Here is an 18,800-nt window from a genome sequence, read left to right as displayed (position 1 = left end):
ATTCAATAAAAAAATCAAACATTAATAAGTAAAAGAATTAAATTTTAGTAAAATAATTTTAAATCGTTTCATAAAATAATATATAAATTTATTGCATAAATAGTTTAATAACTTGCACCATTTGCGACAAAACTGAATATATTTATTTTTACATCTCAAATTGAATCTATCGGGTAAAATCTTTAATGCCATCCCAATCATAAAAAGGTAGAATATATAATATACACCAGGTTGAAATATGTATTCTCGTAATTACACGAAGTTATAAATATTAAATTATAAAAACTGGTAAATATGCACCCCCTTTTTCTGCGAAATTAGGAACGATAAAACTCAAACCTATTCCATTAAATCTCTTCCCATAATTTGATTATAGGAGACGATTAAGCATTATCAAGTGATATTTTTTTAAAAAAATAAACCTATAAATGTCCTGATAAAATTTGTGTCATATATGTAACCGCCGCATCGCACACCCAGAATTAAAATGGGAATGAATGAGCTTAAAGATTATATACCATCTTAATTAAACTGAAAGGCAAAGTTTCTGTATGACTTAATGAGTATTTTTTTTAAAAAAATTGGAACAACCGTTAATGAGAATAATTTATTTCCTCCATTTCTAATAATAGCTCACTTTACCGAGTTTAAAAAAATTCCTTATCTTAATTGGTGAAAAGTATTGTAAAAATTATTCTTAAATACACAAAAAAAAATTACACAAAGGTTTTCTCCATTTTGGTGACCATATGCTTTCTGGCTCAACTTTCAATATATTCATGCAAAGCCATGTCTCTAGCTGAATCAGAATCAAATTCTTTGGATATGAACGCAAATAGTATTTCAAGGATTATTAGGGCAGTGAAAGCTACACAGAAAAAAGCTGTCGCGGCAGGTCCAGTTTTAGGTGTCAGAGGAGCCAGCTCAACTAATGTCCGTCGTACTTATTATTAGTTACCTTTCGAAAAATTAATAACGATTAAAATAGCACTTTATTTTTATAATATCATAAGGTATAAAATTTTGAATTAGATGTATAAATAACTTTAGAATTAAATTTAATTATTATAATGAATATGTATTACCTAAAAAATTTATATATATCTTAGAACATTTTCATAATAAATATTTTAATCATTCTGCTATAGTATATTTCATAAATTTTATAAAAGAAAAGAATTAAAATATAATTTCAACAAATCGAGGTAACTTTATAAAAGAAAATTATTATTTTTCAAAGCAATTTTAGAGACACTAATTTTTTTAATTAGAGTAAATATGTTTCTAAGAAAGCAAACTATATTACTCAAGATTGGTCAATAATAAGTAATTGATTCCAGTGATTACACTAAAATTTCGTTTTGCTATTAAATTCTAATTAATTCTTATTTTTTATTAAGGGAATTAGTAACTATAATTAACGATATTTTTCGAGCCTATAATTAGTAATTAGCAGTTATAATCTTTTCTTAAATAAGGTTGGTCAATAATATGTAATTGATTCCACTGATTACACTAAAATTTCGTTTTGCTATTAAATTCTAATTAATTCTTATTTTTTATTAAGGGAATTAGTAACTATAATTAATTATATTTTTCGAGCCTATAATTAGTAATTAGCAGTTATAATCTTTTCTTAAATATTTTTAAAAATGCTTAATAATCGAAATCTTTTTTGAATTTCCAAAGATTGATAATTGCAATCTTGGGTGTAGACTGTTTTATATGCCCAGCCCCTTTTAAATTTGTCAACAGACGTTTAAGTAATATATCTAGGACTATTATGCGTACAATTATGTGCGGCTTTCCCATAAAAGTGTGAAATGTGATTGGCTCCTCAATTTTTTTTCTTTCCATATAAATTGAAAAATCTAGTTCGTTCGATGGATTATGAGGGAAACTTAACGTAGCTCTATTCCTTTTCAACACTGACTTAGCGCTGAAATCATGTATCACGATAATTACAATCCTTAATTTATATTTATAAAGAGGACAATATGTGATTCTTAATCTATAAATTTTACTTTGGACTGAAAATCACAAATTTGTGTAAAAAATATTTTTGATTTCACTCCTTTAAAAAAATCTATTATATCATTGATCTTCAAAATAAAAGTTTCTCATTATTTTTCATAAATTTTAATATTACTAATTATGATAAAATTTATAAAAACAATTGGTAATTATAATTAATTGCAAAAATTTCTATGTAATTATGGTTAGGAATTAACTTTTATGCCCATCACTAATATTTCTACATAAGTTATTCATACAAACAGGCACACGTACGCAGGAATTTGGTACTCAAATTTATAAAAATTATTATAGAAGTCATTCAAGAATAATTATCATAAATTAAGATTTGCTTGGGTTACATTTTAAAAACAAATTGAACATTATTTATCCAAAGAAATTATCGGGAGGCAAATATTTTTATCTTTCAATACCTCAATTATTCCTAAATTATTTATAAATGTATCCCATAAATTTATAGGAATGACAACATCATATCATAACGACATTCAAAAAATAATATAAAAATAGAATAATTGGATTTGAAATGTATAGAATGAGTTATAACTTTATAGAAAAATATTATAAATTATTTAAAGGTTATTATTAACCCCTACAGAATTTATTAATTTTTGTTGGTTCACGATTAATCGTAAGGTTATATTATCATATATCATATATTATATATCTTCTAAATTATCACTATAAATTTCTTCAGAAAATTAAAAATGATAGGATCCAAGATATATACAGTAAAAAAAAAATTAACATCTTATTACATATACTATTTTTTATTTTTTTTTAAGTTTTATATTCATGATATTATAATAGCATGTTATTTTAAAAAGCAATCAATAAATGCTTATTGCCGTAGTCAATATACGTAATACAAAATTGTATGAAATGTAGCACAAGCTTTATTACGATTAAGGCTAAATCCTATTTTTATTAGTGGCCACTATTGCTTTTTTATATTACTGTTCTTCGAGGGCTGGCCCGACCCCCCTCCCTGGGGTATCAATTTACTTTGGTCTTAGGTGTGCCTAATTTTTGAAAATATTTTTAAAAAAATTTCAGACCGGGTTTTTTCGAGCCTGGATTAATGATATTTAAATCAGATGAAGATCTCCAGTTTTAACGATATAGACATTGTTTATCACATCCTAGGCAAATTTAGAAAAAAAGGGTTGATGCAAAACCTTGATTTTTATAGCCAATTTAAAGAAATATTAAGATTTTAGCCAAAAAATATTATCTCAACCTCACCATTTCTCATATTTTGTTCAAATTTCACGAGGGTAGATTATTTTATTTGAATAAAATCTTGGGTATAAGTTATTTTTAAAAAATTGAACGAATCGAGGAATAGAATTTTGATTATAAAAATCAGAATAAACAGTTGAGCGATGACTGCGTGCACAAAAGATCCCGCTTTCCCTGATAAATCATACACTTCCCTCAGTCTTAACAATTTTCATTTAATAAATTTTTATGGGTCCGACTAGAATTCTCGAAAAAATGGTTAGTAAAATGAAATATTGGAGAGTAGAAGACCTAATCTTTGTAAAATGAGATCGATTTATAGAGATTAATACACAAGATCGAGATCTATAAATAATGTCTAACAATCTTTTATAGGATAAAAACAATGAAGGATGGATTTATTTTGATTTGGTTTTAATTATTAACCAAGGGAATAGCTTGAGGATACTCGTGACCATAGTAATTTAGCAGTGAAGATTGACGGTCATATAATTGCATCCTGAAAAGGAGTGCTTCAACACAGCTTGCAATTCTAGGCGTATCCTTCTTTCTGCATATTGGTTTCTGGGTTGAGGGTTTATAGATTCATAATCACTCCATTTGAGCTGATAATTAACTCAATATTTTAAGAATATTGATTGACTTCTCGAGATTTTGTTTAAGATGTACAAAAGCATGAATGAATTGCCAAAATTTAACCAGGAAGAGCCAAATATGAACTCTTTTTAGTGTACCAAATAAGGCGCAAATAGATAAAAATAATTTTAATACGATAATAAAGGTAGAATGAAAAGCGAACGCGAAATATAAGAGAGTGATAATAAAAACTGAGGGAAAAACGAATAAACAATACAATCAATAAGAATCAAATTAAAAAAAATGAGAAAATAGCTCTGATTAATGTATATTAATGAAAAACAAGGCACAAGAAAGGTATTGAAATACATTTTTAATGGTATTTATACCCGAAAAAAATGTAAAAATTACAAATATATAAAGATTATAAGTATAAGTTAAAAATTTTATTTTTCAATATTTTCTGAATAAATATGTGACTAGACAGGCTATATTTTTTTTTAAAAATTATAAATCAGAAAAATAAATAATTATCATTGGTCAAAGTTTATTTTTGAAAATTCAAACATTGCTTAGGAATGGATTTATTTCCTTGTTGTGTTGTTGTGTGACTTTTACAAATCTTTTCCAAAAAAAAAAGACCTTATCATAAAATTATTTTTTAATAAAACTGTATTGAAAATAAATAAAGTTCCTTGTCCAATAATGGACTAAAAAGTACAAGAAAACACGTCTATAAATAAGATACTTTACAAACCATGCTATATCATCAATATATGTGGAAATATATTGTTATTTTGTAGTATATCTATCTAAAAATAAATATATGAACCAGCAATATTGTTGGTACGATGAGATTTAACCAAAAAACATGGATAAAATAAAAAGAAATAGCTTAAGCCTAGCTGAAAAAAAATATATTCTGCACAAACATTAATTAAAAAGGGTTGGGCTTAATAGCAGGGATTATATATGACTTCTCCTAAATTTTATTAATTTATATAGTTTATACTTTTTTCCCATAGTATAAAACATATCTTAATTGGTGAAAAACAACTTTGTATAATTATTTTAAATATTGACGATATACAGACTTTAGTCATATTCGTAGCCTTATGCTTTCTGGTCCAACTTTCAATATCTCCATGCAACGCTATATCTCTAGCTGAACCTTGCCAATCAAATTCTTTGGATATGAACGAAAATGTTATCTCCAGGAAAACCAGAAGGGCTAGAGTTACGCACACCAGAACTGTCGCAGCTGGTCCAGTTTTAGGAGTCCGAGGGGGCAGTTCCACTACTATACACCATCATCATTATTATTAGAATTAGTAGTAGTCATTCAACAAATCAATATTGATTAAAATAGCACTATATATTTTTTTAATATTAAGGAATATATACTTTTGTATATTTAGATGAATAAATAAATTTTGATTTAAATTTTAATTTATATGCATTACCCATAACTTAATTTGTTTGAAAATTTGATACAAGTTATATATATATATAAAATTTCCCTGAGACCAATTTCAAACAGAACGTTTTTTTCAAAGCGGTTTATACTATGCATTTTCTCCAATATTTTTTGAAAGTGAGTAGATTGGCAGAAAGAACATGTTTTATCCTAGGCGCTGCTGAATATATTTTAGAATTTTTCCTCAGATGTGATTGTATATTTTGGCCCCACAAAACCGTTAACCATATTTGGAAATGATAATAATTTATCATATTAATGTTAATAAGAACTTATCTTAAATGTACCTCAATTATAAAAGTGATTAAATTGGTTATCTCTTGTAAATATTGCACAGAAATTTGATCCCTAATACAGCGCAAAAAAAGAAGATTATTCAATATGTATGATGGACATTGTTTATTTATATTTATTAGTGCAAGATTCTTTTCCCTCAGATTCTTTTCCCATCATTATAAGTAGTGTTGCTTAAGGCGGGAGCCATTTTTTTCGACATTTTGAGACAAAACTCCGTTTCGTTATTTTTGACCTTTTTCTCTTAAACAAAATGCAAACTTTCACTTTATAATATAAAACTCATGAATTTGTACTGAAAGAATATAAAAAATTAAATTAAAATCAGATGTATCGATCTCGATCTATTTTTAGATCCTTATTGAAGAGAAAACTCATTATAAATACAAAATCGATTTTGTAATTTTATAATTATCATTTTATAAAAATAAATTTATTTAAATTTTTCGGACATATTGATGATTTCCTTGAATTCAAATAGAGAAAACACTTTCACAAAGTATGCTAATTGCCGGAACATAAATAAGTTTTTTTTTAGTTAGCTTGGAAATATTAGGAAGTTTGATCCTTTTTCCTCTCTAGAAATCCTGGATATCCATATCTCGTGAATAATGTTTTCCTAGATGAATATGGCACTATTGTTCTAATAATCACTTAAAGTGGAATCAGAATTCGTACTTATTGTTGAATAAGTTACTAATTTCGTCAAATTTAATATTTTTTCTTGCTCAATCTCTATATTTACTACCCTAATATAATTATACTCTGGTAGTTTAATTTATAATGAATTCTGACACTGAGCCTAGATTATTTTTGAAATTAAAAATAAATTAAATTAAAAGAAAAATATTTATATATAATATTATTTGCAAATCGGAAATCGTAACACAAGTTTGTTTAGATATATTTTTATTTAGGGAAATAATTTCTGAGCTATTACGATTTACTATTAAATTTGTTTTGTTTCAATTTCACTTATAAAAAGTAATGTCAAGTTTAAGGAACTGGTTAATAGTTCTTCTACTAGATCTGATTCACAGTTTAGTTTGAGATAGGTTACCCATTCTTTTCAAAATGCTATTTATTAAATTTTTATTTTCTCCAGATATGCTCTTTAGTACATAATTAACTACTATTCCATCTGGTTGGGATAACATTTAATTTTAACATTTTCATATGAGTGGCATTACTGTTATTATCATCAATGGAATCGTCAATTTTAAAAAGGGGTATCGGGGTATGATCAATGCTAATAATATCTAGTATATCTATTAGATCTATTGTACTTAGGCATTTTCTTTGAAATTCAATCTCTGCAGTTTTATATCTTAAGAATTTTCTACGATAGAATTTAATATCATCCACTAATCTGACTATGTAAACCATGACTCAAGCATAAGTAGTGTTCATCATATTCACCTAATCAAACACCCTTTCTAAAATAGGGTCTCGATTTTAAAAAAAATGTAAAATTGTGGTGTAACTTTTGGAAATTTAAATTTTTGATTGTAAAATTAAAATAAGAATTCATGATATGATTTACATAATAAAATTTGCGAATAAAAATGCATAAAATATGGAAATTATTATTTTTTTACCTCGGCCATGGGCCAGGCGAGATTTACATATGACGGCGTATTCGGTGTAGCCATAGATATTCCGCCAGCCGCGCAGTTCTAAATATATAATTTTTTTAAACACAATGTAGGTTAAAAAAATAGCCTACAATTAATTTTTAATCGAAAGAAAAATATCTATGATTCACCAATACATACCTTCCATAAGTCAAAATATCATCAGAAATATAAGTTATTGTAAATATGAATGACTATTTCATTTTTAATATCTGTTTTTTTGTGATTGATAATCTGTTTTTAAGTTATAAGTCAGAACTACTAGATTGTTTGAAACAAGATAACTAGCCCTTAATTTTTTTAAAAAATAATATTTTTTTAAAAAACAATATTTTTTTGTATAGGAATTATAAATTTATTCAGTTCATTAAGTTAGGATAAGATGATTTATCTGATATAACGTTTAAAATATTATTCAACTACTTAAAAAATATAAAATGATTCAGTTGAGTTTTATTCTATTTTAAGAACAATCGTTGATTTTAATAAAAGTCCAAAACCATACACATTCTTTTTATTTAAGACCTTTTATAAATGTGACACAAATTCACTGATTCCCATCGAATATTTCTAAAAATAAAATTAAACTCAATTTCTAAAGTCAATTTATTTTACATGTATTATAAATAAAAAAATCATAATTACTTAGAGACTTTAGTTCTTGAAAATCTGGGAAATCATAAATATACTTTATAATTTATAACAATTTTAATAATACTTGTTAATTTTCTTTGAGATGAGATCGAAATGGTATAACTTCCAGATATCTTTTAAAAATAAAGATACATTTTTGGGGTGGAGTTGATTGATGCCGCTCTTCTTCTGGCCAATAATTTCCCAAGGATCAAAAAAATAGTCTTATACGATAGCCATCATAATTCATAACTTAAAATTGGGATAGAGATTATTTAATATAAATGATTCGACATTTAGCTTATTTTGTTTAAATGCCTATATACCTGAATGCGAGCAGAAACCCATGAACTTTCATATTCTTGCCAGAGTGGAATTGCACTGATATTGATTGCGACTAATTTGATTTTGATGTTTTTTTAAAGCGAAAGAATTGAAATATTAAAATTGTATTTTCTATTTAAAAAAAGCTAAATAAATGGTTAGGCAAAGTTATTTATATTTTTATAATCTTTTGTTAGTCTATTTAGTTTTTTTCCGATAAAAATTAAATGGATTGAAATATTATTATAATAATAACATTACATTATTTTATAATCCTTCCATAATTCCATAAATATGTATTGTCGAGGATTGAGTTGAATCACATTCTCTAGCAATTATGTTCGTAAGGTTATCTTCCTATATTACAAAGTTGAAATGTTAAATTTGTCATTGCATTTTGTAGAAAAATAAACATATATTTCATAATGGTTTCCTAATTTTTTATATACATTTTCATTATCATATTTTGCATTGTTTATTTACTGCTTTGCATATAATATTATAATCAAGACACTAATTTATGAAATTTTATTCAAACTCAATCGATGTCGATGTTAGATGTAGCTAGAGGATCTATGGGAGAGTATTAATCATAATTCTTGTTGGGATTAATTATATAATACCAGTAGTTAGATACATATACCCAAAGAAGCAATAAATTATAGAATAAAATAATAAAGTCATAAAACGTAACTTTAAAAAAAGATAATAAATTTACAGCAAAAAATATATTATTCAATATCTAAATTGCAGGCGCGTTATGCAGGAATTTGCTGGGGGAATGGGGGTGGGGAGGAGGAGGGTTAAAAATAAATAATATTCTTGTCATTTAAAAATATCTGAAGTTTCATGAATTTATTAGGATTATTGACGATTTTCTTTATTGAGGGAGGTCTTTTTTTTTGTAAGATGAATTCCTTATATACATAATTTAAGAGTAAAAAAAATTGAAATCATTTTACGAAAAATTTAAAAATAGTTGAATAAATATTGTGCCAAAGAAAATTTGAAATCGTAATTAATTTCATAGAATAAATTAGTAAACGAATGTGGATAAATAAATGATATCAAAAATATATTTAATAAGAGATAGGGATGCGGCATCTGCATCTTTTGTTAGGGGAGGGAAGTCGTCCTTCTGCCTCCCACCTTTCTGCTGCAAACGAATGCTAAATTGTTATATCATTATTGTATCTTCATACATATGAAACCACAACACTTTAGTATATATGTTTTTTTTTAAATTCCTAATAATAGTAGTGATGAAATCTGTACCGCTTACTTAGGATATAAATGAAACTAGTGAATACTTTGTATTGTAATGGTCGCCTAGAAATTAAAAATACTATATCTAAAACAATCCTCAAAAAAAAAGATAAAATTATTCTCACCCATCAGTATAAGCATGAGAATATCCAGGATCTTCCTATATGGTTCCCCATAAAATCTTTAAGAGAATTTTTATCCCCAATTTATTTAATTTGGCCTGGTTATATAATTTTAATAAAAAAATATATTGGTTTTCGACCTTTTTTTCTTATAAATGCTATTTTTTCTAAAAACATTACAATTATAAATCAAATTGTCTTATTTTTTTTGTAAACTTTGTAATACAAACTGTCTCGATTAGTTTGCATATAATATGGATGAGAAAAAAAGGAAAAATAACCGGAAACAATTAAATTGTTAACAGGACACCTTTCTGATAATTTCCCTTGTATGAATTCATATAATGCCTTTTCATATTTACAAATTGAATTAGTTGGTATTTAAAAAAAATATTTATATGTTTTCCTCCCATAAGTAAGAGCATAAGGATGGTAACCAAGAGAGTTTAAGGCCTTCCCCTTCAAAAATATTACCTGTTTTCATGCGAATATTTAATAATACAAATTATTCTCTTGCACCCTCCTGCCCCCCCCCTCCCCATTTCCCCCAAAAATATACTCAAATAACGTGAGATACAAACAATAATTTTGAATATATTTGAATGACAAATTTAAATAATATATCTTTTTCATTAAATCATTTTTTTTAATATCATCTTATTATAATTAATATGTAAATTAATACAATGAGATAATTAAAGTTATAAACGTAATTTGATTTTATCATATTCTGTGATTATATTTAAGTTATAAAAGTTATTTTCATAAAATTCTTACTTTAAAACCTTTTATTTAGGTTGCAACTTTCACGATTTTCATCAATTGCAATTTTCCCCGAGGGATAAATACCGTAAAAATATCTTCCTTTTTTTTTTATAAAATAGAGTTCAATTTATTTTTATTAAATTTTTATTTATCGATTTTGGTAAAAATGTCAACGAATATTTAAAAACTATTGGAAAATAAAGGGAGTGATTTTTAATAGAATAAACTTATTATTTTCTTAAAAATTATAGATATGTTATTAATGACTCAAGAAAACTAGATCGGTAATGAATCCTGGGCTAATTTTATTTAGGCTAGACTAGATATATAGGCCAATTTTAAAATATTTTATTACCATAATCCATATTGTTTTTTTTTAGTGAAAAGCCAATGAGATAAAAATACATTTCTTTAAATGAATTTTAAAAAAATTTATAGGAAAATCCCATCTGCATTATCCCCACTTGTCCATGTCAGGCCTTGGGGTCAAATGTGATTTTTTAAATATTTTAATCAAATATAAATATTTATTTTTAAATATGGGGACTATTAGATACTAAGTAGCTGTATAATAATTAAGCACGATTGTATTTATATCAGAGGAGTTTTTTTTAGATTTTTAAATATTATCAGTTATGAATATATTTCCATAATATTATAATTAGCGCATTCCACTGGCCTTGGTTTCAAATTTTATCATCTTAATTTTTTTTATTTTATACACTTAAGAAAAAAAAAATCAATAAAATGTTATGGCCAAATTTTAATCCAATGATCATTAAATTTTATTTTATAAAAGACAAAAAAAAGTATAATTTCACTATTTACACCAAATTATTTTGTGAGATAATGTATGAGGACATATGGACACTAAAAAAAATATATAATTAAATAAATTAAGAGATTTCGAGATATCCCCATCATATGCCAGTATTGTGAGGTAAACCACTTTTAACGAAAGACTTCAGAAATTCAAAAATAAGAAATATACCGACAATGATCAAACTTCCATAAAATCTAAAAATTCTTTTCTAATCTTCCCCAAATTCTACTATAAAATCTCCTTTTAAAATATTGTGTTGTAATTATTTACCTTTCAGAGTTACGAATAGAAATATTGATAGTTGTTATTTTTTTAGATCAGTAAGTTGTTATTTTTTTAGATCAGTAAGTTCTTTTTTTTTTCCAGATTTTAAAATTTTATTTATTGATTCGTCTTCATTCAAAATTTAACAAAAATAACCACTTTCAATTGATATTTTTAGATCTTTTCAATATATTTTAGATAAAAATAAGTATATAAATAAAAGGTGACCACCGGATGGACCTAGTCGAAACCTAGCAAAAGCGGAAAGCTCAGGTTATAAGGGCATAGCTCCACATATATATATAAAATTCTCTCATAATTCAATTTTTGTTTTCCTGGTAATAACCGTGAAATGACATAATTCGTCTGTCACTAACCATTTGGATTCAATAAATTAATATTTTATAAAGGATCTTATTATTTTAAAAAAATATCTATTGGGATAATTATATAAAAATAATAATTTTAATTTAAATGCATAAAATTGAATGCCCATTTTTCAAAGGTATCTCTAATAATTTAATAATTAATATGTTCAAGTTATTTAAACAGGTCATTAATTATTATTTTTGTTTGTCTATATCGCTTAATCGTTGTGTTTTTTTTTTAAATTAAATTTTTGAAATTATTCCAAGGTTAAATCGAAATATAATACAATTTTATATTGTATCATCGTATAGAATTATCCAACTTCATTGTAAAGTTTGACTCTCTTTTATATCCATTATTATTTAAGTGGTGTATATTACAAAATTGTGTATATGTTTAAAACAAAAATGAGAAAATAAATGATGCATTAAATAATTTATATAAAATCTATTTACTATGATATGATAATGTGTATGTATAGAGTCTAATCTATTCAATTTGTCAAAATATAATCAATATAAAGTAGGTGAGACCAAGACTAATCGGGTAGACCGGGCTTGTATGGGAGACTGGGGCTATCCGGTAGGTGTTGCATATTTGCGAAAGAATTTTAATTTTATATTAGAAGATGAAAACTAAATATATCATTAGACTACAAAATAAAATAACTCTAGCATCTACCTTTTATAGTAGGCACTGAGGTTTAAGTAAACGTTGTGCTTTTTACTATTTACCGACGACCCTGGGTTAACTTTGATGGCAAGGCATAAGATGGCAAATATAGAAGTTTAACAAACAAAACACAAAATTTTCAATTTTTATTGTTATAAACATATTATTTACAAATTTTAAATATTATAAAATTAAATCTTCACAATATGGGCACACATATAAAATGAATCATACTATGTCGCTTTATCAAATCTTCGCGTTTTCTATGCTCGTAACTTTTACCGCCAATACACAATTCCAATCTTTTTTTTAATTTGTTTTTATTTTCACCGTTTTTACAATTTTTATATATTTTTTTCCTATGCAATTGAATACTCTTTTATTTGTCATTTAATCCCTTGCCGTTTAGCCCCTGGTGTAGTGATTTAGCATAAAAAGCTCTAGTAAATTATCCAAATAAACAGAAAGCTTTGACATCGTGGTATGTCTCATATAAATTTCATAAAATTTGAAAAAGTACAATTTACCGTCTCAAAGCAAAAACCATTTTAAACAAAAGATGGCGAGAATGGGCTAAATAATGTTTTTGATAGATGAATATGGAGTTCTATACTAAATATATCTTTTGACTTAATTTAAAACAATTTGCCCTAAAGATGAGGAAGTTATAGACATTTGCCTTCCTACCCACCTATATATGTATATATGATGATTCATATAAAATAACAAAATATGATATTCTGAATTTCAAAAAATGTATAAATTTAATATTTTTCCTAATTCTACTGCATTTTCGTATATAATTTATTTAATACATAATTTTTGGCGCGATTATCTATTAGCCCTTTGAATATGAATATCCCCAATACCTTCTAAAAATATATTTAAACATGATATATGATCTTAAAACTTTCTGAATTATTAGAAGCATAATGTCAATTGCATTATGTTTAAACTGTTCATATTTCAATGCCACCCAATTTCAAGGTGTTAAACATTCCCATTTTGATCTCAAAAACACTGGAATAAAAAAAAATTGAATAACCGAGGGATATATAATATTTTTTATCCCAAATAATATAAAATGTCATTATTGTTGTAGCTGTTAAAAAAAAGACGAAATAAATTTAATTTAATACAGAAAATGTCAGTTATTTCCTGACAGGGGCTTTGAGTTTTCCTGGGGGATGGAAAAGAAACGTGATCATCACATGGTTGATTGTCAATAAAAAGTCCTTTGTTGGATATTTGGGGTGAAGATATTGGATTAATTGCAGAAGATGTCAGCTGGGAGGAACAAAGAATGGACCTGTGGGAATGAAGAATATATGAAGCTGGATAATTATTATTTATAATCTTTATATTTTTTTTAATGGATAGATAAATATAATTATAAATAAATATGGATCTTCTTTAATTATATATTTAAATTTCCAAATATTTCTGATTATAATAATTCGTTAAACTGACAAGTCCCTTAAACCACTAATCCTGGTAGTAGAGTAATTGGCAAAAGTAAAAAAACATTAGCATTCTCGTGTTTATGTTACGTTTTTTACTACAGTCAGGAATTAATCGGTGTTAGTATGTATATAAAGTTCAATAAATGACTGCAAATCTTTCTTTAAATTTTTAGGTGTAGATTCTTCATATGTGTGCGGTTATGTCTTTTATTTATGCTTGGTTTTCAAACTGTCAACATTTAAATTAATTTTATCTCTAGATAAACTAAATCTTAGTTTAACTTAAGGTTTAAGTCGTGTTCTGCTTAATTATTTTCTCAAATAATGGATAGGTTATTTAATAATAAAACAAATCTAGTAAATAAAAAGGCCAAAAGGGGGTATTACCTGTTTTTTTTTGATTCGCCATTTAATTTCAAGTCAAATATTCACGGGCTTAGAAAATCTATACAAATTAGGAGGTATATAATTATCCACCATTTTTACTTACTAATGGCCCATTTGCGTCAATGTTAATTGCTAATTGTTTATTGTTTATTTATTTAAATAACATCCTCTTAACATCCATTGAATTAAAATAAAATAAATTTAACGATAATTTTCACAACAATTTTATTTCGAGTCCTTTTTTTTCATCTTATTTTTAAATTTTTTTTTATATATATCCATCTTATTCCCCCTCCTCTAAGAAAAACAATAACACAAAAATTTTAAATCCCTTTCCCACCTTGCCCCTCCCCCTAATGCCCCATTCTACACATATCCCAATTAGAAAAAAATGTCCAAACTGTGGGCTACATACCTTAATCAACAAAAACGGAACCCTAAGGAAGCACAGTAAAAGTGGTAACTGGTGCCATTTATCACATCAGTCACCTTTAACAGATCATATCCCCCCCCCTCCATTTTCTCTTTGCATTTAACATTAACATCCCCTTCACCCAGCTCTCACCATAATTAATAATTTATCTGTTAATGTGTACTTCCAATGAGTTACCAATACCCTCCTTCTCCGATGAATTTACAAATTTACCTAAATCTCATATTATCTCAAGAATCCTCACGGGGAGCCAGGCTTCTTGATGCTAAATCATATAGTAAAACTATTAATAACCTTCTAACCAATTTTAACTCCCTACAGCACTGGAAAGAGTTTCTCTTATTTGGCTTCCATGCCTTTCAGGTTCCAACTGACAAAAGCAAGTAGTCCCTCACTCAACAAATTAAGAACAGGTTAAATTATCTAGACAACATTTCAATGGACATAACTTCCACACCTAAGTTATCCATAAATCCTTTTAAGATAAAAGTAAATTTAGTGGGAAAGAAAATCGATAATTTAGATATAAAAGGGGCACTCCGTCTGGCCTCTTTATCAGACAAGCCCCCATTAATTTTCAAACTTATACCCGATTGGCTATGAAGCACCCCACACAACAGGTATCTACAACTGAATTACCTGGTGTAAATCCCACATCTTATCCATTAGAATTTACACCAGAGGAAGTGAGGAAAGCAATCTCAACCTTTCAAAAAGATTCTGCACATGGTTTTGAAGGCATGGGACCGATATATCTTCAATACCTAACAATCCATCTTATAAATTCTCAAACTATCCTACTCAACAGTAAAACCTCCTTTGTAACAGGATCTTACTTGATGACGTTCCTATCTTCGCCCAGCCAATTATGTTTGGAGCAAAACTAATAGCTCTTACAAAACCCAATAAAGACTTACGCCTAATTGCCATAGGCACCCTCTTTACGAGATTAGTATCAAAATTAATTTCGGCTCGAATCAATGGGAAAGTCTCTACAATTCTCACTTCAACTCAACTAGGGGTTGGTGTCAAAGGCGGCTGCGAGTCTGCCGCTCATATAGCCCGAATCTATCTTCAAAATAATCCTCTAAATAAACACCTAATTAAAATTGACTTTAACAATGCATACAACACAATAAAACGATCTGTCTTCCTAAAATCCTTTATCAATAGCTTCCCATGCTACTCCAGCTACATTTTAGGCTGCTATGCGAATACCTCCATCTTACAATATGGTGAATATAGGCTTTCTTCTTCAGAAGGAATTCAACAGGGTGATCCCCTAGGGTCGATATTATTTTGTCTAAGAATAGACAATCTAGTTAAAAAAATTAAAAGCAGTTGCCTGTTAGATCTTCATATCTGGTACATAGATGACGGGATTATAAGCGGAAGCCCAGAAGAGGTAGACAAATCCCTAGAAATTTTGCAAAAGGATGGGCCAGACATAGGCCTTCTCTTAAACGTCGACAAAACAGAGTTCTGTCAGCTCACCTCTCAATCTCCTAACTGTCACGCCTTTAAAGAGGTTATGGCCGATGAACTAACACATTTTGGCTCACCAGTTGGGGGTTGCTTAGCAGTTGAAGCCTTTTTCCAGGCTACTTCAAAACTTATGCAACTTCCCACGCATAAATCTTTATTCTTAATAAAAAATTTCTTCAATATACCAAAGATCCTATATGCTCTACGGTCAACTGCTGTTTTTAAACATCCCAAACCCTTAAGAGCATATGAATCCATAATTAAAAATATCATGGAAAAAATAACTAACCTCAAATTTAACTCCAATTCGTGGCATCAATCCACTCTCCCCTGCAATACAGGAGGCTTAGGGTTACGATCACCCATAGCCTTATCAATTAGTGGTTTCATCTCTTCCAGATAGCAAGCTCCAAAATAATAACTGATCACCTGACCTTGCCAGATGCACTGCTTGACGAAGCTTATGTCATATGGAAAGCCTCAGTTGGAGATGAATGTTTACACCAGCATCCCATAAACCAAAGGATTGGGATAATCCGATGATTGCAAGGTCCGTTGATTACCTCTTTTCGACACGATCATGCCCTATTAACTTCCCTCAACCAAGGTTCAGCATATGAATACTTGGATGCCTTCCCCTCTAAAAATCTTGATCTCGAACTTTCAAATCAAGAATTCAGTTTTGCATAGTCATTCGATTAAATGTAACAACCTCAGTTTCATATAAGTGCGCCAAGTGCAAAAGGCCAGTAAGTCAAACTGGTCGTCATTGCCTCCAATGCATCTTTAGCAGTGGACGCTTAATCCGGCATAACAGGTGTAATGCTCTCGTAAAACGAGCTTTACAGTCAGCAGCAGGCTTTCCTGCCACTTTAGAACCCTCAGGTCTCTTTACGGATGGGAGACGACCCAATGGAATTACATAAATTCCTTGGGAGAATGGCCAATTTCTAGCACGGGATTTCTCCTGCGTTGACTCCCTCTCACCCTCCAACATCAATAAAGACATTTTAAAATACACCAAAGATTTTAAAACAAATAAATATCTGGATATTCCAGATGAGTATAATTTCGTACCAGTTGTCACGACAACCTTAACATCTCTTGAAAGTCAGGCTTCTAGCCTAATTAAAAAGATTGGCAGAACCTTAAGAACAAAATCAGGAGACCCAAAAGAAGGCGTCTACTTACGTCAACGCATAGGAATTCAGATTATAAAATCTAATTTCACATGCTTCATAGGTTCATTCCCCGAGGAGCCCGATAATCTAGATTTTCTTCTTCTTCCCTAAATTATTTAAAATCCCCCCTTCTTCCTCATATAATCATTTGCACTAATTATATTTCCATTATTATATTTTGTATTATGAAGTTGGTTGTTTCTTAAAATTTCTAGAATTGTTAAATTATATATTTTTCTTAAATTCCGTTATGTACAACAAAAAACTTATATTTTATTGTAATTATATATATTTATTATTTTTATAAATAAAGTTAAAGTAAGTAAAAAAAAAATCTTTATAAAACAAATGCATAATATAACAATGCAGTACTTTTATTCTTGTAAAAATAGTAAAATGCCTCAAAACTATATTTTGAAGATTTTTAAATAATCTAAAATATTCGCAATAAAATATAAAAAAAAAATATTTATGAATTTTAAAAGAATAACGAAAATAGAGATATATTAAATATTATATAGTACTACGACATATATTTTTTGTATAATAAAACATTCACGCCTACTCATTCAAAGAATGATGCGTAATTTAGTAAGTAAGTGCTAAATAATTTATAATTCCATGTAATGATAATTATTTCTTTTTCGTAAAAATTTTTGAATTACCTAAATATTAATATGTTAATTATAATTATTTATTAATATATTTTTATATTATCGGCAATGTGACTAATCAAGAAATACAATCAATCCATCCTGCCATATTACCAGTATTAACGTCATATCATAAGTATATCAAAGTGGGTGGGAGGAGGAAAATTTCCTGCTTCTGAAATTAGCTGGGACCAAGATTCCCAACTTAGACAGTTACCTAATTTGTCAAGATTTTTTATTTTCAAATATTAGTTAATAGGAGTTTGATTGGGACTCGAAATTTTGATCAGAATACAATTTTTACTTTATTATACAATTTTTAATTAATTATTTGATGGTTTTTTTTTTTAAATTTCAAAGAAATCTGATTTCTCCCGAAATATATTACAGCATGAGTAAGAATTATCTAACATAAAAATTTTGGTATTTTGTAAAATATTATATATAGTAAAGCCATACATAAAATGAAAATAAATTGTCAAATAAACTAAATTTGCCATCACATTGTCACGTGTGGTCCTAGACAAACTAGTTGCTTATAAATGTTCTTATAAATTTGGTTGAATTTTTCTTTTTCTGTAAAATAATCTCTCCTTAAAAATGGCTAATACGTACCCCGCTAAAATCTGTCTCATTCATAATTATATAAAATTTAATTTGAAGATATAAAGTTACCACAAATATTGTCAGGCCCAGCCCGATT

At 27.5% G+C, this 18,800-nt stretch overlaps 2 long non-coding RNA genes across 2 annotated transcripts; one reads left to right on the top strand and one right to left on the bottom strand.

Moving 5' to 3' along the window:
- Positions 1 to 4,283: 4,283 nt before the first annotated feature.
- On the bottom strand, positions 4,284 to 5,217 carry LOC135927610 (uncharacterized). The gene is made up of 2 exons (XR_010572122.1): positions 4,947 to 5,217; positions 4,284 to 4,474 (listed from the first exon to the last, which is right to left on the bottom strand). It is a non-coding gene; the product is annotated as an uncharacterized LOC135927610 (long non-coding RNA).
- A 12,624-nt stretch (positions 5,218 to 17,841) lies between these two features.
- On the top strand, positions 17,842 to 18,528 carry LOC135927235 (uncharacterized). The gene is made up of 3 exons (XR_010572009.1): positions 17,842 to 18,039; positions 18,182 to 18,309; positions 18,357 to 18,528. It is a non-coding gene; the product is annotated as an uncharacterized LOC135927235 (long non-coding RNA).
- Positions 18,529 to 18,800: the final 272 nt, after the last annotated feature.

Source organism: Gordionus sp. m RMFG-2023, chromosome 3, assembly GCF_954871325.1.
Source record: "Gordionus sp. m RMFG-2023 chromosome 3, tfGorSpeb1-WG-v2, whole genome shotgun sequence".
NCBI classification, from domain to species: Eukaryota; Metazoa; Nematomorpha; class Gordioida; order Chordodea; family Parachordodidae; genus Gordionus; species Gordionus sp. m RMFG-2023.
The sequence above is the reverse complement of the archived record's forward strand: the minus strand, read 5'-3'. Positions and strand labels throughout refer to the sequence as shown.